Source organism: Lygodium microphyllum, chromosome 1, assembly GCF_053477565.2.
Source record: "Lygodium microphyllum isolate KBCC chromosome 1, Lygodium_microphyllum_v1.1.10, whole genome shotgun sequence".
NCBI lineage: Eukaryota > Viridiplantae > Streptophyta > Polypodiopsida > Schizaeales > Lygodiaceae > Lygodium > Lygodium microphyllum.
The window spans coordinates 26,066,972-26,093,525 of record NC_141135.1 but is presented as its reverse complement, the minus strand read 5'-3'; positions in this window follow the sequence as shown (position 1 = coordinate 26,093,525).

Sequence of the window (26,554 nt, the reverse complement as noted above, 5' to 3'; positions counted from 1 at the left end):
CGTCACTAGGAAGTGACTGTGTGGTCAAATACCACTTTTGTCAGTTTTGCAGATTTGCCCTTGTGAGGCTGAAGCTGTGTTTTTTGCAGTGACAGAATTTTTTGTAGTGTTCTGTAATGGCGTCTGATTCTCTTTCACAGATTGTCACTGAAAAGCTTGACAAAAACAACTTCCAAGCATGGAAGTTTAGGATGATGAATTTCCTTATGGGAAAAGGATATTGGAAATTCGTTGCAGGAAATGAAGAAGAACCAGTTCTTCTTGATGTTCCCAATCAACAACAAATGTAAGCATTTAAAGGATGGCATGAGAGAGCTAGAAAAGTTATGTACTAGCTGTCTATCAATATTTCAGACTCTATGATTGTGCATATTCAGGATGCAAGTACGCCAAAGGAGGCATGGGATACTTTGTCAAAAATGTATAGCACAAATACGCAAGCCAGGAAAATGCAGCTCAAGCAAGAGTTGCACAATGTGCAAAGAGAAAGTATGAGCATCAATGACTACCACATGAAGGTGAAGAAGATTGCAGATGCATTTGCTTCCATTGGGTCACCAGTGGAAGATGATGATTTAGTTTCTGTGACCTTGAATGGTCTAGGAAAGGATTATGCACAGTTCCAGACATCCATTTCCGTCCATGAAAGATTTACCAATTTTGAGGAGTTGATTGCTCTTCTAATTTCTGAGGAGTAGAGAAATGGTGGTGCATCTTCTTCAGGGGGAACTTCAAAAGAAGCTGTCTTCTACTCAAATGCTGGAAGAGGTAGAGACAGAGGTAGAGGAGGCCGATCTGGAGGCCGTGGTAGAAATGAGAATATGCAGCAAACTCAAGAAAACCAGTCCTATGGAGGAGGACGTGGAAACTCTAGAGGCAGGGGGAGCCAAAGAGGTCGTGGTGGATGGCAAAGAGGTCAAAATGCAAACAACAATGTTGAATGCTACTACTGTGGCAAAATGGGTCACATGACTAAACACTGCTATAAAAAGCAGAATGACATCATGAATGGAAAATTGCAACAAGGGAATTATGCATTTTCTAGTAGAGAGGGTAATGACAGAAATGAGCATTTGTTTATGGTGCAGCACATGAATAATTCTGTGACAAGTGCAGAAGAAATCAACGAAGTGTGGTACATTGACTCAAGTGCGTCAAACCACATGACAGGTCATGCAGAATGGATGCAGGATGTAAGGAAAATGAAAAAACTAGGATTTGTGGAGACTGGTGATGATACTGCACATCCTATTGTGCAGATTGGAAAATTTCATTTGTCTATGCAGGATGGGAAAAAGAAATACTTGTCAGATGTATTTCATGTCCCGAATATCACCAAGAATCTAGTTTCTGTTGGTCAAATGGTTGAGCAGGGCTTGGAGGTCAGATTTAATCCTCATGGATGCTTTGTTGAGGATATGAAAAATAAAGGTCGCTTGATAGCAAAAGGAAAGAAGAAGGGCAGAATGTTTACATTGGATGCAGACATGTCTGAATTGAGTGCAGCAATGTTTGCACATGGGACCGGTGTAGTTGCAGATATTGATATCTGGCATAAACGCATTGGTCATGTTAATGTACAGCGACTTAAATCAATGCAGGCCCAAAATATTGTTGCAGGATTCCCTAAATTCAAGGTTGCAGAAATGCATAAGGTATGTGAAGCCTATCAATTTGGAAAACAAGCAAGGAAACCATTTCCTAGACATGTTCAAGAGAGTAAGAAGCCATTGGAATTAATCCACTCTGATGTGTGGACTACTAAAGCTGCATCTATTGGAGGCTGTCATTATTTTGTTACTTTTATTGATGACTATAGCAGAAAAGTTTGGGTGTATTTTATGAAAAAGAAAAGTGAAGTGTTTGGGCATTTCAAAACTCTTAAAGCTATGGTTTAAAAAGAAACAGGCCTGCAAATAAAATGCCTAAGGTCAGATGGAGGGGAAGAGTACCTTTCAAATGAGTTTGCAAGGCTCCTGTAGGAGCATGGCATAAAGCAGAAATATTCATGCAGTCATATCCCACAACAAAATGGAATTGCAGAAAGGAAAAATAGGCATATTGGAGAGGTATCTCGTGCCATGCTCAACGAAAAAGACCTGCCAGATTTTTACTGGGCTGAAGCAGTTGCTACAGCAGTCTACATAATGAACAGGACTCCTATTGCAACAATACATGGCATGACTCCAGAGGAGAGGCATACTGGTAGGAAACCAGATATTTCTCATTTGAAAATTTTGGTTGCATTGCCTATGTTCATGTGCCAGATGAGTTGAGATCCAAGTTGGATCCAAAAGCTGAGAAGTGTATCCTTATTGGTTACTCTCTGTAGTAGCAAAAATGATATAGATGCTATAACCCTTCTACTCGTAAGTTTACAGTGAGCAGAGATGTTGTTTTTGATGAGATGAGTAGCTGGTATAAACCAGTAAATGTGATTGATAATATAGATGCACAAAATGGTAATGCTGCATAGAATTCATAGCAGCAGTCACAAAATATTAGTGGACCTAGAGTGTCCTCAAAGCAATGCAGAAAGTGGTGTGCAGGTTTCACGAAAAGGAAAAGAGAAGGTAGATCAGCCCATGTTTGATGTGAATGCAGGTCACTCTTATGTGAATGGTGAATCCAGTGGCTCAGAACAGAGCATTGATGATGAGTTGGGTATTCCTTCTATTGTTACACCTAGAGTAAGGAAGACCAAGGATGTTTTGAGAGCATCTGGAAGTGAACCTACTTTGCGTAGGACTACCAGAGCTAGGTATCCTGTGGATAGGCTGAAATATGTTGGATTTACAACCATTCACTATGCCTATATAGTCAAAGTGATACAGGAACTAGAACCCACTTCTTGTGAGCAAGCCATGGGAAAAGAAAAATGGGAGAAAGCCATGGATGAAGAAATAGATGCCTTGGAAGCAAATGCTACATGGGAATTGGTAACTTTTCCTAAAGATAAGAATGCAATTGGTTGTAAGTGGGTTTATAAGGTGAAGCACAATGCAGATGGTTCTGTGAACAAATACAAGGCAAGATTAGTAGTCAAGGGGTATGCACAAACATATGGCATTGATTATGAAGAAACATTCAATCCGGTTACAAGGATGGCAACCGTAAGAGCAGTCATTGCTATGGCTCCATCAAAGGGATGGTCTTTACATCAGATGGATGTAAAGAATGCCTTCTTGCATGATGATTTGCAAGAAGAGGTCTATATAGAGCGGCCACCAGGTTATGTGCATGCTATTCATCCTGAGTTTGTTTGCAGGTTGAAGAAAGCCTTGTATGGCTTGAAGCAAGCACCTAGAGCATGGTCTGACAAGATAGGACAATATCTTGTCACTATTGGCTTTTAGATTTCCAAGGCAGATTTCTCACTTTACGTGAGAAAAACAGAGAAATGTATTATGCTGCTTGTCATTTATGTTGATGATTTGATTATCACATGTGATAGTGATGAAGATATCCTTCATGTAAAAATGCTATTGAAGCAGAAGTTTGAGATAAAGGATTTGGGAGAGCTGCGTTATTTCTTGGGCATTGAGGTGATAAGATCACCAAGTGGGATATGGCTCTTGTAGAGACAGTATGGATTGGACATGCTGTCCAAATATGGGATGATAGGCTGTAAGCCTATTTTAGTTCCTTTGGAGTAGAATGTGAAGCTGAGCGCAGATGCAGGTGAGCTTCTGGAAGACCCAACTATGTACAGACGCATAGTAAGAAGTTTTAATTTATATGACTATTACCAAGCCAGATTTGAGCTATGTTGTTGGATTGGTAAGTCAGTTTATGCAGGCTCCAAGGAAACATGAGTAGTTTATGATGGAAAATAACTCAGTCTATCATGCTAGAACAAAGCACATTGAGGTGCATTATCACTATGTGTAGGAGAGGGTTTTACTAGGTCTTATTGATCTAGTTTATGTCAGCACAGAGGATCAAGTAGCTGACATATTTACGAAGGCATTGGGCGCAGAGAACCTGCGCAAGTTCAGAGACCTGCTTGGTGTGCAAGAATTGGGATTGAGCTCGAGGGGGAGTGTTGAGATATCGAGCTCCACTCATGATATGCCAGGGTGACCGTTGTGCATTTATGTCACCGACTTGTTAGCTTGCAGATGCGATTAGTACACCGCCCATGAATAATAGCTAGATGACAGCTATCCTTATCTACTCTAGTTCGTGGCTCAGTTAGTATGCCACCTTAGTTAGTTGGGTTTGGTTTGAGACCCATATATAGGGTTCTTCTATTTCTTTGTATGAGAGTTCTTTTTGGCTTACACAACTAAGAAGAGGAAAACTGTTTTCAGCCTCCACCTTTGTGTGTATTCCCCCATTGTGTAAGTGAGAAAGCTACAAGTGAGACTCCTTCCTTCTCTCCCACAATCGTGATACCTTCATGACCTAGGATGGGATCTTGGAACCCTAAATACTAGTTAGAATGGTGGAATCTTTGTAGAGTCAAAAAGATGGAAATTGTAATAAGCTTCCAATAAAATAAAGAAATTTGTTTTATTCAAGGATTGTGTGAATTATATGCGTGTCTGTGAGATAAATTACATGAAGGAACCTCTGATTTCCGCATGGATATAATTTGTCTTGATCTTACTTTTATTGTTATCATCTAACACTACAAGGATATGAGGGTATAGCGATGGCCATTTGCGATGAGAAATAGTGGCGTCGCTATTAGCGTCGCATTTGTGATGCTAATAGGGATGCAAATACCGATGGTACCTAGACGAAAAAAATGTGGGTCGAAACCCGAGCGCGTCATTTTGCATGCATTCACGAAAGAGAGAGCGAAAGGGAGAGCGAGAGGGAGAGTAAACATCTTGCATTTGAGAGGGAGAGAAAGAGAGAAAGAGGGAGAAAGAAGGCTTCTCACCGCCGCCGTTCACGAAGAAGAGGAGGAGGTGTACGGAGGGCAAAGAGGAGCCGCCAAACCCTTCTTTGAGCCTTGACAGTGAGTGCATTGTCCATTATTGCTTTGCTTTTGTATTTTATCTCTCTCTTTTACTTGTTTTTGGTATAATTCGTGTGTATTGAGAGAGGAAGACGAAATGAGAGAGAAAGAAAGAGCCCACCTCATTATCATGCAATTCCCTCATCTTTCCATCTCAATATGCATTTGTTCTCTTTTAGTCTTCATGCATGCCAATTGCTCTTCCAAAGATTGCACTACATCCAACTTCACTGGACCACTAGCATGCATTTCAGTCATATACCAATGTAAACCTATCATAAAAAAACAAGCTTCCTCAAGATTTTTAGGGACATAGGCATATGAAACCACTTTCCTGTAATTAGACAAACCAATACCTACTGCAAAGAATCACTATGTTTAGGCATAGGCATATACTCCATCTTGATCTTGGAGAATCTTACCTTTTTCTTTACCCATGTAATGATTACATCTTCATGAACATTGGCATTTTTGACATCATCATTCAACCACTCTGAAATGTCCAAAGGCATAGAAGATGCCAAAGCATTAACACGTGAGATTTCATGAGAGGAAAGATTCATGAACAAAGGATCCACAAAGTCTTTTGCCTTATCATTTCCAGCATCAATCGAAGCATTCGCATGAGAGAAATATTTGTCATAGAGATCAACAAGTATGCCATCCACCAATTTTTTCCTCTTAAATGCACTAACCTTATATCCATTTTTGGAGACTCCCAACAAAGAGATGGATGCATGGTTGGGTACACAACCTGCAAATGAGCATACAAGGACGACAGCATAGATCCAATCCTGCTTTTCTGCTTGCTATTTCTAAATAGTTGGTACATGGACTTCCTGCATTAGCTTATCATACAAGGTTCCAAGCCAATTAGGAACTCCAACATTTTTAGCATACCATAAAATACCGAATGTATTCTTTGTAATGACATCTACCTTAATGAACAACAAAAACCTTTCCATGAACTATCTTTGATTCCTGTTGCATGACTTCATCGGTACACCTCTAATGCTTTGGTCCATCATTGATTTCAAGAGAGAATACTTGAGCCAAAAGAGAAGAAGTTCCAATTGACCACCAATTTTTCCAATCTCTCAAATCATCAACAACTGCTATTGGGAATGTACATTGTTAACCCAAGCATCCCAAGGAAACTCAACAAAATTAAGCAAACCAATATGACTCAACCAGCCCTTGGTATTGGGATCATTTGTATCCATAAGAATAGAACAATCAATCATTGGTGTGGATAGCTCATCATGGTAGACAATGCCTTTGGTGTTGAATCCTTGGCTTTAGAAGGAGTTACATCTGGAGGACTATCGCTCCAACCCTCATCATGATCAGGAACAACTCTTGGTTGTTGTCTTCCTCTCTTCATAGCCAAAGAGTTTAGAAACCTTTATTTGCCTTGTTTTTACCATGGTAGTTGTTGCCACCACAACCTGCTGAGAATCAAAGAGGTAAAGAGATGAAGAATACGAAGAAAGAAGATGGCATGGAGTTGTAGGATGGCATTGTTGGATGGGCACAAGCGTCAACACTTGTGTCTTCTTTCCCATGCTTTTCCCTTTTTCTTCTTGTCTGCCCTACTTCCCAATGAGTTACACTCCTAGAAAAGAGAGAGTGTATCACACAGTGATGACAAGATGTACTTACTAGGAGTTTGACATGTGTCTAAAGTCTCTTCAAATAAGCCTCATGCAACTGAAACTCAATATATTCACACAATTCCATTCCCACAAGAAGTGGAGTTGAAATTAGTTGCTCTACTAAACCATCATGCACAAGTCGAAAATTAAAAGTAAAAGGCCTTTCAATGCACATTTCCTCAATGCCATGATAAGACTTTGCCACATCATAATATCTTGTGAGAAGGCTTTAAAAAATTTACCACCATAAACCAAGTTCCCATAGCCCACTTTTAATGTAATAAAGTGCAAGCTCCTTTGCTCTTGTAACAAGAAAAAGAACAACTCTAAAGTATCCTGCACTTCATAAAGCAACTTTGAAATTTGCATAGCTTCCTTATGAAGACCACAAGTAATAGAAAACATAACATCATCTACCAACATTTGACAATAAAATAATGATTCTATTTGTAAAGAATCAATCCAAGCAACCCTAAAAGCAATCATGAGATGTAAGGAATCAAAAATTTCTATATGGGGTAAAATCCCATTGCTTGCTCCATGAGGCAACATTACTAATGGTTGAATCAAATTAACAGCAACTATTGGTTTCTCCTGAACTTCATGAGATACATCATCATAATCCGACTGTACTAGTCTTCTTAATCTTAACCCATTTATTGCAAGCTGGAGTATGTCACATTGCAAAGTAGCCAACACAAAAGGACCTTGACCCATATCTTTTACAACCTCATAAGGACCAATATACCTCACTTTAGATTTCCCGGATGCTTTCCAAGCCTTGAATTATAAACCATGACAAGATCTCCCTCTTTAATTATCTTTTTCTTAATGTGTATATTTACCCATGCCTATCTTCTTGATTGCACCATTGCTGAAAGGTAATGAGATATAAACCGATCTTCTTCTAGCTGCATTAACTTTTACAACCTATCATGAACTAATTCTTTAGGACACAACCTATAAGTAACTGCCACTCTCAAACTAGGAACCAAGAACTCCATGGGGACAACTGCCTCAAGGACATAAACCAACTTGAATGGAGTTAAACCAATAGACACCTTATATGATGTAAGGAAAGACCACAACGTTGAGTCCAATTTAGTTATTAGCAACTATCTTCTCAAGAATCCAAAGCAAAATCTTATTAGAACTTTCAGCTTTCCCATTTGCTTGAGAGTGGTAAGGGGTAGATTTCTTATGCAGAATCATATGTTTAGAAGTCAGTTCCTTAATCACTTCATTCAAAAAGTTCTTACCTTGATCACTTACCAACTCTATGGGGCATCCAAACCGAGTAACATCCACCTCTATTGTCCCACAAAGCTTTAGCTTCAACCCACTTAGTACAATAGTTAGTACAAACCAAAATATATTGATTCTTACTTGGATGAGCAACTAGCTTGATGGGATCCACAAAATCAATACCCCACTTTTGAAAAGGTTTTAAAGGTAAAACTGGATGATCTTGCATTCTATCCCTAGATTGCGATCGACCTTCCTTCATACAAATAATACACTCCTTTGCATACTGATAATGTAATGTCTCTCCCCCCCATGTGCTTCCCCCGTGCCTCCCCCCCATGAGAACCCCCCTTCAAAATTCTTACATTTTTTTGAAATTTTTTTAACTCCCCCTCTCTCTCCCCCTGCCGTGTGCATGGTGGGGAGAGAGAGAGAGAGAGAGAGAGAGAAGGGGGGCATGTAGCCCCCCCAGATGGCGGGTGGCGTTGTCCTCCCCCCATACCTCCCTCCCTCCCCCATTATAAGGGGGGCAGCACAGCCTTCCCCTTGGCTCGACACAGCAGCAAGCCCTCCCCCCCTCCTCCTAGACTCCCCCCCCCCCCCCCCCCCTGTGTGATCATCGTAGAGAGAAGGAGAGGAAGAGGGAGAGAGAGGAGAAGAAGAAGAAGAAGAAGAGGGAGAGAGAGGAGGAGAAGAAGAGGGAGAGAGAGAAGGAGAATAAGAAGAAGAAGAAGAAGAAGAGGAAGGGAGAGAAAGAATGAGAAGAAGAGGGAGAGAGAGGAGAAGAAGAAGGAGAAGAAGAAAAAGAGGAAGAGGGAGAGAGAGAAGGAGAAGAGAGAAGAAGAAGAGGAAGAAGAAGAAGGGAGAGAGAGAGGAGAAGAAGAGAGTAAGAAGAGAGGAAGAAGAGGGAGAGAGAGAAGGAGAAGAAGAGAAGAAGAGGAAGAGGGAGGGAGAGAGAAGGAGAAGAAGAGAAGAAGAAGAAGAAGAGAGAAGAAAAAGAGAAGAAGAAGAAGAAGAGGAGAGAAAGAGAAGGAGAAGAAGAGTAGAAGAAGAAGAAGAGGAGGAAGGGAGAGAGAGAAGGAGAAGAAGAAGGAGAAGAAGAGGGAGAGAGAGGAGAAGAAGAAGAAGAAGAGGAAGGGAGAGAGAGAAGGAGAATAAGAAGGAGAAGAAGAGGAAGAGAGAGGAGGAGAAGAAGAAGAAGGTGAGAATGAAGAGAACTTGAAGAGAAGTCAGAAGGCCAAGCACGAAGACTTGTTTGCAGCCATCGAGAAATCAAGGACACTCAGGGTTACACGGACGCATGAGACCAGAAGTCCGTGGATGGCTCGTGACACCTAGCAAGACGACATTGACTACCCACTCGAAAAAGGGTGTCCTCTAATCCTCCCACTATTCTTATTGCTTATCGTTCATGGTTTTTCTTTTATACTTAAAGTGCATGATTATGAAAAGTCAAGTGCATGAGTTGCATGAAATATTGACTAGCCTAGTACATGAAATATTGTTGCACGAAATATTACAAATACGGGATGATTGCATGGGAGCCAAGTGGACAAATAGAATGGATTCTGCATGGATTGACGCACATGAAATGATAAGGTTTTCATAAATTTTTACATAAAATGATAGACCTTCGCGTAGAGAAATGCTTAAATTAACCAATAAAAATCACGATTTGCATCTACATAAAAAGTAAACACATGAAATGTTAGTTTTCGTTCATAGGATGCAATTGCACCGATGGATAGAAACCTAGACTTTCATATACGCAAGTCACATGAGATCCGGTGCATTAGGAATAAGTATTCATTGCTAGGTATGAAGAGAGTTAAAGGTCATGTAGGATGTGCTAATATATTAAATGCACCATGTGCATGATGGGTAAGTTTGATTGGAAAATTCTGCACAGTATCACACTAAGAGAGATAGAAGGGACGCATGCATCTAGACTATATCCTAAAGGCCTAGGAGAAAAGTCTTACGTTTCCAAGTGTGTTAACTTTACTTGGTTAGAGAGAGATGAGTAGAGAACTAGAAGAATAAAAGGCTCTTGGATGGGTTGCGAATAAGGCTTGTCTGTTGCCTTGGTTGACCAGTCAATGCTTTGAGTTAGGACTAAGTTACCACAAGGAAACGCCTAAGGGGAAGAGAGCTTCAAAAGAAGTTAAGAGGTCAAGTATAATTGCCTGTGAATTGTTTTATCGATCTTACTGTAGACTATTGTAAATGGATACGTTCCTAGCTTAATAGAAGCTAGTGACCTAACTCTAAATGGATTGTTGACCCAAGTTATGCTTGGTTGTTTGAAAAGGGTATCTCCAAGTGAATATTGACTAGTTGTGTTGGTAAGAGGAGAGAATCTTACTAAGAATAGGTGGATCATAAGCAAGGTGATTGCTTGATGTGGTTTTGGATGCTAATCCAAGTTGTTTGTGATTGATAATTTCATGGAGGGAACTGTAAGGATAAATTGCCATGGGAACAAAAGGGATGTTTTTCCTAGTAAATGTTATTGGATTGGTTGCTTCAGCTGTGGATGATTTCCTAAAGGGATAATTAAGGAAGGATGGCGCTAGCTATCCTCACGAACCGCCAAACCCTAACCAAGGGCGTTATGAATCCGCGCCAGGAATGTGGATTGAACGTGCCGCGAGAGGTCTCTCCATGGAAATTACTTGGTGTGGGAGGATGCTTGGGTGCCAGGTGGGGCTTTGGCCGTAAATCCCAATGCCTCCGAACCCTACACAAGTGTTCTATGTGACTCGAGATGGGATCTCGAGGCCTTGATACTAGTTACAAGGCAGAATCTTGGGAGGATAAACCTTCGGGTTTTTATTGCCGGGAGACGAAATGATTTTTTTGCGGAGGCAGAAAGGGACACTTAATTCTCCTATATGGGAGGGAGATAAACATTAATCTGAAGATAAGTTAAGGAAGTGTTTAATCTTGTTATCTTGTCTTCGTGTATGTGTCCTAAATTACGTAAAGGAACCTATGATTAACGGGTTAATTAATGAAGCTGCTTTTATGTGTCAAACATAATGTGGTAGGTAATTAGATAACTAAAACAATCCCCAAAAGGGAAGCGTGGTGGATGTGACCAATGGGTCTATCCTATGGAAGGGTGGTTTTAGTTAGCCGAGAGCTTTCCTCATAGGAAATGTTAACGAGAAATGTTAGGAAAAGTCAAATGATGACCTTAGACAATGTTGGTTAGAACCCTGTGATTCATACCATTTTAGGGGACCAGAATGGGACTATGCCCTACGGGCAGAGAGGTCAAGCGATGCATCCCTCTCATTTCCCATTCTCTTTGAAGCAAGTGCGGTATGAGCATGCTTTGGTCCAATTGTATCTGCGCAAAGTGGAGCAGTTGTAGATCGACGCTAGAAGGCTGTTAGGAAGACCCGACTACAACGAACCCGGACTTCAGGTCGATCCTAGTGGGAACAGCTAGATATTTCCATTGCGAGGCAGACTTGAGAGACCCTAGTTGGCAAACCCCATGTCATTCCTTGGGAGTGCCGGTTGGCGTCTTCTAGATATATCTCTCGATGGACTGCTAAGACTTGTCCCGCAATTCGAGGAGTGGGCACGTTACAGATAAGCATCCTTATGTACAGTAGGCCACCACAAACTAGCTTGAAGAATATTCTTACATGTAATTTCTCTTGAAAAATAACCTCTAGTGAGTCCTAGCCTCATGCAAGATAGTAGGATGTTCTTGCACAGTTACACATCTCCTTAACAATTATCAATGTCCCTCCTATAGAGCACTCCCATAATAACATGAAAACTTTTGCTCTATAATGCCAACCTTCTATGATGGTCTCTTGATAAGTCTGTAGGGCACCACTCCATGAAGCAAAAAATCAACATTTGATCATAGAAGGAATTGAATTGACTTACTTGCACATTGAACAACTCTCCACATCAGGGAGAATAGATCATTTATCCCCAATGTAGGGTCCATTGACTCAAGTCTACTAAAAAAATCAACTACCCATGCTCTTTACCTGGTGTATGTACTATTTTGTAGTCAAACTATTGCAAAAGTAACATCCACCATGCCAATCTTCTTGTAAGCTGCAGTTTGTTAATGAGATACAATAAAGCTTAATGATCAACATGAAAATGACTTCACTTCCCAATAGGTAATGCCAAAATTTCTACAATGCAAATATCAACCCAAGAGCCTCTCTTTTAGTTAATGTATAATTCTTTTCAACTGATGTAAGCCTTCTACTTGCGTAGTAAATAGGCCTAAACCAACCAACCACTCTTTCCCACATTAAAACTGCACCCAATGCAATGTCAGATGCATCTACAAACACATGAAATGGTATATCCCATTGGGGAGGTTGCAAGATTGGAGCCACCACCAACATCTTCTTCAATATCCCAAAAGCATTTTCTTGATCATGCCTCCGAAAAAAGTGAACTACCTTCTCAGTAAGGAAAGTAAGAGGATCCTAAATATGAGCTAAGTACTATAAATACGGACTATGTCATTTGACTTGCCCCACAAAGTGCACCACCTTTGAGACTGTGGTAGGGACAGCGGCCTTTTGAACAACTTGAATTTTCCTTGGGTCAATAGTCATGCCTTCCTCTAATATAATATGCCCAAGAAGAACTCCTCTTTTAGCAACAAAAATAGATTTAAATGGATTGAATGACATTCCAAATTGTCGGCATCTCTCAAAACACAATCTAAGATGCTGCAAATGATCCATTTATTACCAAAGACACAAAATCATCTATTAAGACTCTCATGAAAGATGCAAGATATGGATCAAATGTTTTATGAGCTGCACCTTGAAATTTTGGTAGTCCATTCTTTAGCCCAGAATTCATAACAGTACTCACACAAATGCTTCCCACTTCGTCATAAAGGTTGTTTTGTCCATATCATCTGAATGCATGAAAATCTGATTATATATAGAGAAATCATCCAAAAAACTATATAGCTCATGGCCCACTACATCATCCAATAAAAAATCTGTGAACGGAAGAGGAAATGGATCAGTGATTGTTGCTGCATTCAATTTCCTATAGTCCACACAAACTCGTTTCTTGCCATTCTTTTTAGGCACCCCAATAATAGGTGACAACCAAGTCACTTCATTGACGAGTTTAATAAAACCAACTCAAAGAAGTTTGTCAATCTCTTCCTTCACCTACTTAGCATAATTGGGATTTATACGGTACCATTTCTACATAATGGTCTTTGCATCTGCCTTTAAATTAATCCTATGCTGACATACCCTTGGATCAAGTCCCTTCATGTCAATATACTCCCAAGCAAAGATATCCTAAAAGTCTTTACACAAATTGATCAATTGCTGCTTGAATTCTTCCTCAACAAAAATTCTCAAGTTTATTAGTTTAGAACTTGTTTCAGCTTCCAAATATACTTCCTTAACATCATCCTCAAACACCCTACCTGACTTATTCATAGTATGCTCATATTTTAACTTTGTAGCAATAATAGCTTGCTGACTTGCTCAGTTTAGATCCTCCTCTATCTCTAATGAAGGCTTCTTTTTCTCTTTAAGGGTTTCCAGATCAGGTTCTTTAATCTCCTCAGGAGTAACATTTCTTTCCACATCCAAAGTATTGTTTTGTTGTATGAAATCACTACTCTGCTCTATAGAGTCACTGTTTTGCTCTATGGAGTCACTGTTTTGCAGCATAGAGTTACTATGTTCCAAAGGTGATATTGCTAGAAGAACATTATATTGAGACAAAATCTTTTCAACATCCACTTTAAGCACTGGTATAACAATAGGATTAGCTTGTAGAAAAAGTTCCTCCTTGTCATCTTCAATCTTAGGGGGTACATTAATTGTTCGAGCAACTAATGGATGATATTTAGAATTCAATACCACTTGATTCTTAGTATTTGGCCTCCCTCCCCCCATGAGGGATAATTGCTGTATCAGAACCCCAATCTTGTTTCAACTTGGCTAATCTAAACCAAGGTCTTCCCAACAATATATTATAGGAATCTCCTAAGCCTTCCATATAGAGAACTACAAAACTGACCTTGAACTTCAATCCTGCTACTCGAATGAGTTGATTCCTTAATATGCCCAAAAGTTGAAGTCTCCATTGATAAGCCATTTTAACGTGAAATGGTGTTGCAACAAGTCCTTGCAATTTGTGTGCCGCATATAGTTCTTCATGCAAAATATTAACCCTTGAACCTCCATCTAATAGTACATCATCAAACTTACTACCCAAGTATTCAACTTGAATAGTTGGAAACTTATAATCTACCACCTCCGACTGTGTGGGGATTATTGCTTGACAGTTTGAGATCAGTCCACTATCACCATCATGATGGTTCCATACCCTATCCTGATTAGACATCATCTTTGCAATGAACTTTTTCTTAAATCCTAGAATCAAATCAAGAATTTGTTTCAAAGTAAACTATAAAGAATATTTAACTAATGCAGCAAATAACTCATAGGAACTGTGGTAGGGGTCAAAACTTGGATGTTGGTCACACTGGTTTGCTCTACTATCAAAAACCTATCATGTTGTTTGTCCTCATGGGGCACTTGACTCTACTGAACCCCATGGGGCAATTTTGCATCTTTACACTATTTTGAGTGTTGCTTCTTTTGCAACTTCATAAGCTCCTTAAAGATCACTTCTCTAGCCTTTTCATGATCCTCCCAATTAATTTTTTTCTTATCTTTTGCCCTAGTAATGGCCAAAACTGCTATCTCATCCAAAAAATCTTCCCAACTATGCAATTTGAACAATCACAACCCAACTACATTCTGACCCATGATTGGATACCTCTAAAACATCCTTATTTGGCACCTCTTTGTGACTTACTACTTTAGTTTTATGTTCTACCAATTGACTTAGTGCTTGACCATCCGTGACTTCATAGGGTATCTCAACCAAGACCACTGCTGTGTAGGTGTCGGTGGTTGCTATCCACTAGGTAGTCTTGCCAGTGGCATTCCTTGTTGCTCTCTAGTTTGCATTCCCCTTTCAGTCCTATGTCATACCCATAACTCACAGTTAGGTCCTGACATATGTCCCAGCCTGCCATAGTAATAGCAAAGCCCTTATTTCCTTTGCTGAGCATTATTCCACTGCCTTGGCTGGTCATTACCCCATTGCTTAGGTGGTTGACCCTTCCTACCAAAACCTCTAAATCCACTTTGTTGTACCATTTCTGATACAATTTGATTTACCGGTGCCACTAGGGGTGTTGTATTTTGTCTTGTATTTCGCACTACTGGGTTGTACCAACATTCTCTAGCTTCATGGCCAACTTTTTGACGGCATATACTACATAACTTCCCCTTTCTTGAAGAAGTCATAACTCCCATGTCCAAGAGTTGTTTCTTTATCTTCTTTTCCAAAGTTTTCTTTTCTCCTTTCTCTTTCCCCTTTTGCTTCTCCTTATTAGAAGAACTCTTATCCTTCTTAGATTTCTTTTTATGCCATCTTTGCCTCCTTTTACTTCTTTCATAATCCGAGTCACTTGATTCAAAATCTGTCTCAGAATCTAATGAGGTATCTTCATCATCAACACTATCATCAGAATCAGAGTCATCAAAATCAGAATCTAAAGATTCCCGATTACTCTTTTTCTTAGACTTGCTCATACCAAGCCTTTATTCCACTCTTTGTGCCGCTTCAGCCAATGCATCAATGGTTTTATTCTTTCCCACCTCTGCATTAGCAATGGCTCATGCAATACCCTTATCCAATCCCTTAACAAAGTATGAGTATTGTAAATCCAATGAAGGCCTATCCTATTGATTCAACCTATTCACTAGGTTCTTGAATTTTTGGCCATAATCCTGCATTAACATATTCTTTTGCTTGATTTGTTTTAACTTTTTAAAAACATCTTGAGCAGTATTATATTTTCTAAATCTGCTTAGAAAAGCATTCTTAAGATTATCATATGCTGTGAAATGTCCAGCATCATAAGTGATGTACCATTCCATGGCTTTACCCTTGAAGGTTGTTGCAAACTGCTGTAATTTGACCTGATCCCCAAACATATTATTAAAACCATTGCCACCCATCTTATTTGAAATTGTGCAACATGGCAGTCAAGATCTTCTTTCTTTTTGCCAAAGAACTTAGATTCCCTAACCTTAGGGGTAAGTGGTGGATTAGTATTCATGGCTCTTAGCTTCTTCTTCTTCATTAGAGGCAAGGGATGAAAAGTAAAAGACTTCTTTGCTTTAGTTACTCTACTCCTCAATAAGACAGTACTCCCTAACACCAAATGCTGCAATCTTTCTACTACTCTATCAAGAGGAGTTGAAAAATAATCCAATTTAGGTATTCCATTTTCATCTTCAATGGGACTTGGAGGAGATTCATTGGATGTGGTAGGAGAATGATATGTTGTAATGGTACTAGCAAAGGTACCAATATCTTGGACCTCCTCTCTAAACAAGGAAAGCACTTCTTCATCCACCCAGGATGGGATTTCCTCCTACTTCCCCAGCATCATTTTGCAATAACCCCTGCTCTTGTCCTACCAATAACTCTCTGAATTCTCTGGATTTGCTGCGGGTCAAAATAACATTTGATGGGTATGGGTAATTCTTTGACATATATGCAGAAATGCAGAGTTACCTTTAATATGCATTATGCTACTTCAAGCAATCTACCATTGCTTCAAGAATCAACTAGATTCTCAGATTTATATCATCAAAGAATATTATTTTGATTATGCTTTAACATCCAAAATAGAGAACAATAGAATAAGGCTGATCCCTTTGGCTATCATACTGCATAGTTGCTTCCTACAATGATTCTTCTTTATATAGAAAACTGCTTCATGCAGGAAACTACTCCATGTAGAAATTTGCTTCATGCAGGAATTCTACTCCATACAGTAAATTCAAATTGTTCACCTCAACCTTTGCCATTTTAAGCATTGTTTTAACTCAAAGAAATAGGAAAGCAATGGTAGGATCGCCAAAGTGTTGATGCCCTATCTATGCAGAATACATAATAGGACAAAGAATGCTTCATGGGGTAAATCCCAAATCTCATAACCAAAACTCGCAAAAACTCAAAACTAACCACATAGAGATATAGAAACACTAACTTTAGCACTACAAATCAGAGAATAAGAAGTAAATCATAGAGAACATGTTGCAAATAGAAGAGAAAGACACATTAGATGATTCTGCCAATAACTGCCAGATTCTCAATATATCTAGATAAATCCATCATAAATCAAGCATAGACATCCAGATGATCAGATCCATGAAAATGACACACAGAAATGCCTCTTCAAGCATAAATGAAGCATAGACATTCAGGATGATCAGATCCATAAATCAAGCATAGACATCCAGGACAATCAGATCCATGAAAATGACACACAGAAATGCCTCTTCAAGTCATGTTTTCTAACTGCCTCAAAACTACACTTCATGAGGCACTAAACTTCATAAGAGAAATAAAGACTACCTCACACATAAGACTAACATAACTAAGGTCCAACCATGCTAAGGGTATAATACATGATCCATAAAGTGTGAGATCATGACCATGGCTAACAAGGTACTAGGTATGGTTCAAGAGTTGTACAAAGCTGAGTATTTTGATTTATGATCTAGGGGGATGCTTTCTTATGTGCATGATAAGAAATAAGTTGATGCTATGGGTATTTAATCTAAGTGGTGCATCGATGGCACATACTGGAGGATGTGCAGGTTTAGAGGGGATGCATGTCGTATTGCTACGTGGACACAGTGTGAAAAACTCTAGAACATCATCATCCAACTTTCTTATTAATAGAGAGTCAATGCCATATTAGTCATTAATGTCAGTGTCTATGGTATGGATGGTTAAAAAATACTAGACTTTTAGCCTATTTTTGATATTTTGGATATTATTTATTGTAAATATCCTAAAATGCTATAAAAGACCTCTAAAATAGGGTGACATGCAAAAAGAAAGTTAGTTTTTAGCTAGCTCATGCAAAAAGAAAGGGCTTCTGAAATTGCACAGCATGTGATCGTAGTTGATAGGCAACAAACAATACTCTGAATGGGGAGAAGAAGAAGGAGTGATCAGGAAGAATTCTAACCAGGTGTCCTAGAGTTTTACCCCCTTTCAGAGCCAATGGAAGCATTAGATTTGCATTTTGAGAAGTAGAGAAAAAGCTAGTGTTTGATGCATATTTTTGGTCTACAAGGGAGCTCCTGGAGATCTAATGCTTGGAGATTGCTTCTCAGTAGTGCCAGACAAGGAATTTGTTTATCTTCTCAGGTTTTATCAATACATAGTGCTTTGATTCATTGTGCTTTGTATTTAACTTGTGTACCTCTTATCTATATTTTTTTCTTCTCTTCTATCTCCTATTCTCTACTTCCTTCCATCTTTGATCCCCGGTGGATATGACCATTTGAATAAAACCCCTAACAATGCAAGCCTTTGACTAGGTGTCCTAGAGGCTTCTAATGGGGCATTCTTTTGGGGTGGTTGAAGTGTCCTAGAAGAGTCCACATGTAAAATTTCAAGTCGATTTGATCAATGGTTATATTTTTTCTAAAATATGGATACATTAATTTAAGTTTATGGATTTTAAAAAAGTTTGGCTATAAATTGAAAGTTTCACCTCATTTTACCCATTTGAGTTCTATATTTCAAGTTCTCACTCCTAGAAGACATGGCATGCACCAAGTAAGCGGCTCAGAGATCCCCCCAAGAACTCCCATGCAGAGGAAACCTCCCCCTACTCCACCACCACCACCACCACCACCACGCCACCATCGCAAGTGTCGATGGGAGCCAGACATACTGGCCCTTGGAGACATCCGCCATTATTAGAAGATCGCTCACCTCTTGATACCAAAGGCTACATTCCAAAAGGTAGTATAAGAAACAATGCAGAAAATACTGATTAGAAATAGCATGAGGCACTTCCTCAATAGTTCAAGTGTGGATTAACATGATTGGTGGACTGTCCAAGCCCTCCTTGCACTACAGGAGGAAGCTGTTGAAGCTTTCTCATTGACTTGTTTAGAGACTTGGTCTATGCAGCAGTGCATGCAAGGAGGGTCATCGTTAGTGAAGACATGGATTTACAAATAGTGAGATTCTTTTAGTGATAGAGGGATAGTCTTGGTGGAGAGTAGAACAATAGGGGTCTACTAGTGAAACATCTATGGAATCTAGCTTCTAAAATGATTTTGTAAAACCATGCTTGTATCGGATCCTGTATAAATTGTTATGAATATGAATATATATTTTTTGGGTATCTTATTTTTGTTTAGTTGATTGTTATTTGTTTTATTTATTTATTTAAGTTATCCTTATGTGCCTTTGGATAAATAAATATTACGTATAGATTTGATAAAGCGTTGTGTATTAAATATAATTAATGAATCATGTTGCATATAAATCTGACAAATAAGCACTACATTCAAATATTACTAATAATAAATGACACGTATCACAAAATACATTGTAACAAATCCAACAACATCTATTTTTATTAATACAAGATAAGATTACAAACTATGTTACATTGCAAAAGAGAGATAATTAGGTAGTAACTACATCTAACCTGTCTTAGGATTCTTGGAGCTAGGTTCCCATGATCAAAGCTTCTCCTTATCATAGGCAACAATACATTTTGCCCTAGAAGTTCCTACGTAATGATAGTGGGTCTTCAACTCTGACAACCATACCATGGGCCACCATGGAGAAAAATAGGCTAGACCTAGTACTTGTGAACAAGTAGAGTAGCTTCAAATGTCGAAGAAACACTACTTTCTTCAAGCTAGAGCTGGTCAGGATAGTCTTGAAGAAGGGGCTAGCCTTTAGCATCAGCGCCCTCAACTTTAGGAAGTTCTTACGAAAGCAAGAGAATATGTCTTATGAAATACTACTATGTCACTGACAAGTTGGCCAATGTACTCTTTTAATGCAAAGTCAAGTATCCTTCCTTGGATAGTAGATTGGCCACCTTGCCTATATGAAAACTCATCTATATAGATAATGTCTTACATCACATAAGTTTAGTATCAGACTCATTATTCATGGAGTGTTAAAGATATATATTTCATTTTTGCACACAACTTCACCCATAGGGCCTCCAGGGCATAAGTGTTGAGATATCGAGCTCCACTCGTGGTATGCCAGGGTGATCGTTGTGCATTTATGTCACTAACTTGTTTGTTGTAGATGCGGTTGGTACATCGCCCATGAATAATAGCTAGATGATAACTATCCTTATCTACTCTAGTTCATGGCTCAGTTAGTATGCCACCTTAGTTAGTTGAGTTTGGTTTGAGACCCATATATAGGGTTCTTCTATTTCTTTGTACTAGAGTTCTTTTTGGCTTACACAACTAAGAAGAGGAAAACTTTTTTTAGCCTCCACCTGTATGTGTATTCCCCCATTTGTGCAAGCAAGAAAGCTACAAGTGAGACTCATTCCTTCTCTCCCACAATCTTGACAATAAGGACTCACAACATAAAATTTGACCAGGATTGTCAGACCCCTATATGAGCCCTATCCATAGGCTTGTGTCTAGGGGCCTGAAATTTAACTTGCGAGCTTACGGACATGGCTCATGCAAGGGTCCACAATCCCAGTGCGATCTCGGTCAAATTTCAAGTTGTGGGTCCTTATGCCCTGGAGGCCCTATGGGTGAAGTTGCATTAAAAACTGAAAATATTACCTTCTCTGCATCATCTATCTACCACTATAATGGAGCATCCAGGTCTACTCTTGCACTTGGGCCGCCCTCATCTCTCTCCTAGGAAGGTATCGTGTAGTCGGGTTGAGGACCAAAAAAGCTTTCCTACAAGCGCTCAAAGTTCTGGTTACAGATGTCATACTCTAGTGTCACATCCTTAATTAGCTTTTGGATGCTCATAATAGCAAAGATTTCATCGATGCTCATGCCATCATATCAAGCTACCTCATCCACATATGTTGGGGTATCCTCTACATCAAAATCTATAAAATCACATGGTGCATCATGCACCATGATACAATATAGTTATTCTTCTCTTATCTCCAAAATCTCCAACACATCTTCCATGAATAGGTATTCAAACCCCTCAATGGCGATAGCATAGAGAGAAGCAAGGGGTGGCTCATTGCTTAGCATCTCAACAAGCTAGGGAGGTGGGTGTGCAGTTGCTAAGCTCTGTGCTGCCTCCTTGCTTAGATTAAGAGCAATTTCCTCAAGCTCCCACTTGAAATACTGTAGCTTCCTGAGAGGGTGCATTGATATCTTCCTCATTGTCCTCTTGCACATCAATGCACAAAAAGGATTATAACCATTCCACAAGATAACCACATCTATGAGAGCTGTATGTGCCTTATCTTAGGTATCTTGATCCAAGCTGATCCACTCCCCTCACAAAAGTCGCCATCTTCTATATCAAAAGTGATGCATAGAGTTTGCTTAGTGATGAAATATCTATAATTAAAACAAAAAATATGGTAAGTAAAAGTGACTAATACAACAATTCATCTAAGTAATACCTATATCAATGAGATCAAGGCCTACAATTTAGTAAAAAAAGATATACTAAAATGTAAGATCTGATTGGTTGACCTACACTTGATCATCTCATAAAAATGTGTTCCTTTGACTTGCCATGACTCACCCAATAGCTGACTCATCCAAAAGTCTTGAGATTTTCTTAACAAATTTTTATAGGTTTATTGTTCTCTTCCATGGATATTCTATGGTAAAGTTTTATCTCGTACGAAAAGAATCTATGAAAGTTATGTGCACGCTCTGACATGAACATTCTTTTGTTTTGGTACTCTAGACATCTCTCACAGTCAAGAACAATGATATTTTAAATCCTCAACTTCTTCTTTAATATCTTTGGGTTTCTTTGTAAACAAAGTTATAGGTACATTGTCTTGTTTTTTTGTTGCTTTATAGTTAAATTTTGTCTCATTTGGACAAAATATATGCAAGTTATATGCATACTAAGCTTTCCTTTGCTTTTGTACCCAAGAATCTCCCACGATGAAAAACAATGATTTTCTAAAAACTCAACTTTTTCAACATCGTGCAAAGAGAGCCATAGGTATATTGTCATTTTTTTTCTCTTGCTCCATGCTTAAATTTCAACTCATTTGGACAAAGACTATGTAAGTTATATGTATGCTTTGACCTGAGATTTCTTTCATTTTTGTACTCTAGGAATCTCAGAGTGAAGGAACAATGATCTTGTAATAACTCAACTTCTTGTTCAACATCTATGGGCTTCTTTGTGAAAAGAATTACACGTATAATATCATTTTTTTAAAACTACATCATGGTTAAATATCATTGTGTTTGGAGAAAACATTTGCAAATCATGTATATTTTGAGTTAAACTACTTTTTGTTGTTGTATCCTAGGCCTCCATCTCAGTGAGATATTCCTCCACTCTCATAAAACATGAGAAAGTCACTCTATGTTTGTGTAGAGGCAATGAAATTTCACAAGGCTACAAATACAACAAGCAATAGTGAGGCTATAAAATTTCATCAGGAAAGAAGAAGCACGGAAAGAGATGATAAATTTGAGTTCCGCTTAAGAAAGAGGGGAAAACTGAAAAGGGGAGATATGAAAAGTCAAACATAAAAAATGAGAAAATGAAAATTCAAGTCACTAACTTTCAAGATGTGATAGCCTTGAATTTCCCACATTTTCCCTTGTTTTATTATTAAGGGAAGATTTGGGCCAAGATATGGCTAAAAGATTGATGCTACATGAATCTGGAATCCTATCTTTCTCATTGGTTAGGCCTATTTTTGTTTATTCACTCCTTAAGGGGCAAAAAAGAGAGTCTATATTTCTCCTAATGATACGTGTGTGAGGGATAAAGCAACATGACAAGGTCCCTACATCGGTTCTAATTCATTGGGAGGTAGGCAAAGTTTCCTTGAGTCAATTGGTTGCACCCCCTCACTATTGAAGGGAGGGTCACCTCTCTTTTATCCTACTACCCTAGCATCCAGTTTTTTCCTCAATGGAATATCCCACATGACAAGATCATACTTATCTAAAAAACTAGTGTAATGTCCCCATTACTTTAGTTTATTTTAATAAAAAATGTGCATATATATTCCAAAGTAAATTGATGTATGCTGCACAAATTATTGTCAAGAATCGCGTGGTGGGGGACTTTGCTTGAGCTGCTACGCCAAACACACACTGTATACACAAGAGGAAGCTCACTCAAGAACACAAGAAGAGAGATGGAGGCCAAAACGTTTTCTTGCTGATTTGTTGTTGTTCTTCTTCACACTATACAATGTACACAAAGTATAGATAAGATACAACATAAAGGAAAGTGGCCTTCTAAGTCAAACAGTGCATAATCGATTATACTAATTGACTGGCACTATATCTTTGTCAGCTGTAGGTGGGTGTAATAATCTAAGTATAATAAATGATAAGTCAGTGGCCACGTGAGTATCATAATGGCCACCAATGCGCTAAGTGTAGATGTGCCGACCCATCTAGCTAGGCGGTCCATCATCAATGCCCGCACGTGTTGAGCTTGCCATCTCAACACTCCTCCTCAAGCTCAACTCTATCTCTGCAACTCCAAGTAAGATTCAGAACTTTCAAAGCTTCTCTGCACCCAATGCCTTTGTGAAAATGTTAGCTATCTGATCCTGTGTGCTGACATATACCAAGTCAATCTCTCCTGAAAGTACATTCTCTCTCACAAAGTGGTAGTGCACCTCAATGTGTTTTGTCCTAGCATGGAACACTGGATTTCTAGCTAACTATATACTGCTCTTGTCACAATGAATGAAAATTGGACCATCTCCCTACACATCCAAATCACCTAATAACTTTTGCAGCCATACCACCTCACATGCTGCCATAGCATCACCTCTATACTCAACCTCTATACTTGATAAAGGAACTATAGGTTGCTTTTCGCTGCTCCTTGTAACTGCGCACTACCAAGGGAAAACATGAATCTACTCACATATCTCAATATACATCTAACTGCATCCAAATAAGGCTTTCTAGGCATATGCATAAACTGACTGGCAAGGCCAACAACATAGCTCAAGCCTGGCCTTGTGATAGTCATGTAAATCAAACTCCTTACTATCCTCCTGAACATAGTAGGGTCTGCTATCTCATCCCCAAAGTCGGCACTCAACTTCATATTTACCTCCAATGGTACTGAAAGAGGTTTACATGCTGTCATACCATACTTGGATAACATATCCAAGCCATACTGCCTTTGGGATAGCCATATACCATCATCACATCTGAGGGAGGGAGAGGAAATGAGGGAGGGAGAGGGAGGGAAAGAGAAAAAGAGGGAGAGGGAGGGAGAGGAAGAGAGGGAAACATTAAACATAATAGGGAAAGAGAGAGGGAGAGGGAGAGGGAGAGGGAGAGGGAGGGAGACATTAAACATAATAGGGAAATGAGAGAGGGAGAGGAAATGGGAAAGGGAGAGGGAGGGAGAGGGAGGGAGGGGGAAACATTAAACATAATAGGGAAAGAGAGAAAGAGAGGGAGAGGGAGAGGCAGGGAGAGGAAATGAGAGAGGGAAAGGAAGAGGGAGAGGGAGGAAGAGGAAGAGGAAAGAGAGGGAAACATTCAACATAATAGGGAAAGAGAGAAAGGGAGGGAGAGGAAATGAGAGAGGGAGAGGAAGGAAAAAACATTAAACATACTGGGAAAGAGAGAGGGAGAGGGAGAGGGGGAGGGAGGAAATGAGAGAGGGAGAGGAAGAGAGAAAAGAAAATGAGAGAGGGTTAGGAGAGAGAAAAAACATTACACATAATAGGGAAAGAGAGAAAGAGAGGGAGAGGGTGAGGGAGGGAGAGTAGAGAGAAAAAGAAATGAGAGAGAGGGAGGAGAGAAAAAAGAGAGAAAAAACATTAAACACAATAGGGAAAGAGAGAAAGAGAGGGAGAGGAAATGAGAGAGGAAGAGGAAAAGAGAAAAGGAAATGAGAGAGGGAGAGGAGAGAGAAAAAATATTAAACATAATAGGGAAAGAGAGAAAGAGAGGGAGAGGGTGAGGGTGAGGGAGGGTGAGGAAATGAGAGAGGGAGAAAGAAAGAAAGAAAGAAAGAAAGTTATATTAACATCTTCTAAAGGCCAAAACTGGCCTATGAGACAAACTGTGATACAACTGATGAGGTCGAGCTATCCAAAATAAAAGTCTGAATGAAAAGCTAAAAACTGGAAACTAAAAATACGGTGCTGTGAGTGTGATAAGTGTCGTGTATGTGTATGTGCGTATGTAGCTCTGGTACTCCAAATAATGGCTACAAAAGGGGAATAAATGTCGGCTGTGATAGGGGAACAACTGTCGGCTGTGATAAAGTGGTGCGATGTGTATATGTAACAGATGCATGGAGATATACTATCCTGGGATGTAGTAGCAGTCGTCGAAGTCGCTAATAGCAAGTGATCCCTCCTGGATGCAAGATGTGGTACATCGGCGGTGGAGAAAGGAAATGAGAGAGGGAGAGGAGAGAGAAAAAGAGAGAAAAAATATTAAACCTAATAGGGAAAGAGAGAAAGAGAGGGAGAGGGTGAGGGAGGGAGAGGAAATGAGAGAGGGAGAGGAAGAGAGAAAAGGAAATGAGAGAGGAAGAGGAGAGAGAAAAAAACATTAAACATAATAGAGAAAGAGAGAAAGAGAGGATGAGGGAGGGAGAGGAAATGAGAGAGGGAGAGAAAGATAGAAAAGGAAATGAGAGAGGGAGAGGAGAGAGAGAAAAAAAAATGAGAGAGGGAGAGAAAGAGAGAAAAGGATATGAGAGAGGGAGAGGAGAGAGAAAAAAAATGAGAGAGGAAGAGGGGATAGAAAGAGAGAAAAGTATATGAGAGGAAGAGGAGAGAGAAAAAGAGAGAAAAAACATTAAACCTAATAGGAAAAGAGAGAAAGAGAGGGAGAGAGTAAGGGAGGGAGAGGAAACGAGAGAGGGAGAGAAAGAGAGAAAAGGAAATGAGAGAGGGGGAGGAGAGAGAAAAAAGAGAGAGAGGAGAGAGAAAAAGAGAGAAAAAACATTAAACCTAATAGGAAAAGAGAGAAAGAGAGGGAGAGGGTGAGGCAGGGAGAGGAAATGAGAGAGAGAGAGGAAGAGAAAAAAGAAAATGAGAGAGGGAGAGGAGAGAGAAAAAACATTAAACATAATTAAAAAAAGAGAAAGAGAGAGAGAGGGTGAAGGAGGGAGAGGAAATGAGAGAGAGAGAAAGAGAGAAAAGGAAATGAGAAAGGGAGAGGAGAGAGAAAAAAATGAGAGAGAGAGAGGAGAGAGAACAAAAGAGAAGAAACATTAAACGTGATAGGGAAAGAGAGAAAGAGAGGGAGAGGGTGAGGGAGGGAGAGGAAATGAGAGAGGGAGAGGAAGAGAGAAAATGAAATTAATTGTTGTTGTTTGTAGTAGTAGTAGTAGTTTTTTCTTTTCTTTTCTTGTTTATTGTTGTTTAGTTTTCTTATTTTTTGTAGTAGTAGTAGTTTTTTCTTCTTTTCTTGTTTATTATTGTTGTAGTAGTAGTAGTAGTAGTAGTTTTTTTTTTCTTCTTCTTCTTTTCTTGTTTATTGTTGTTTAGTTTTCTTATTTTTTGTAGTAGTAGTAGTTTTTTCTTCTTTTCTTGTTTATTATTATTGTAGTAGTAGTAGTTTTTTTTTTTCTTCTTCTTCTTTTCTTATTTATTATA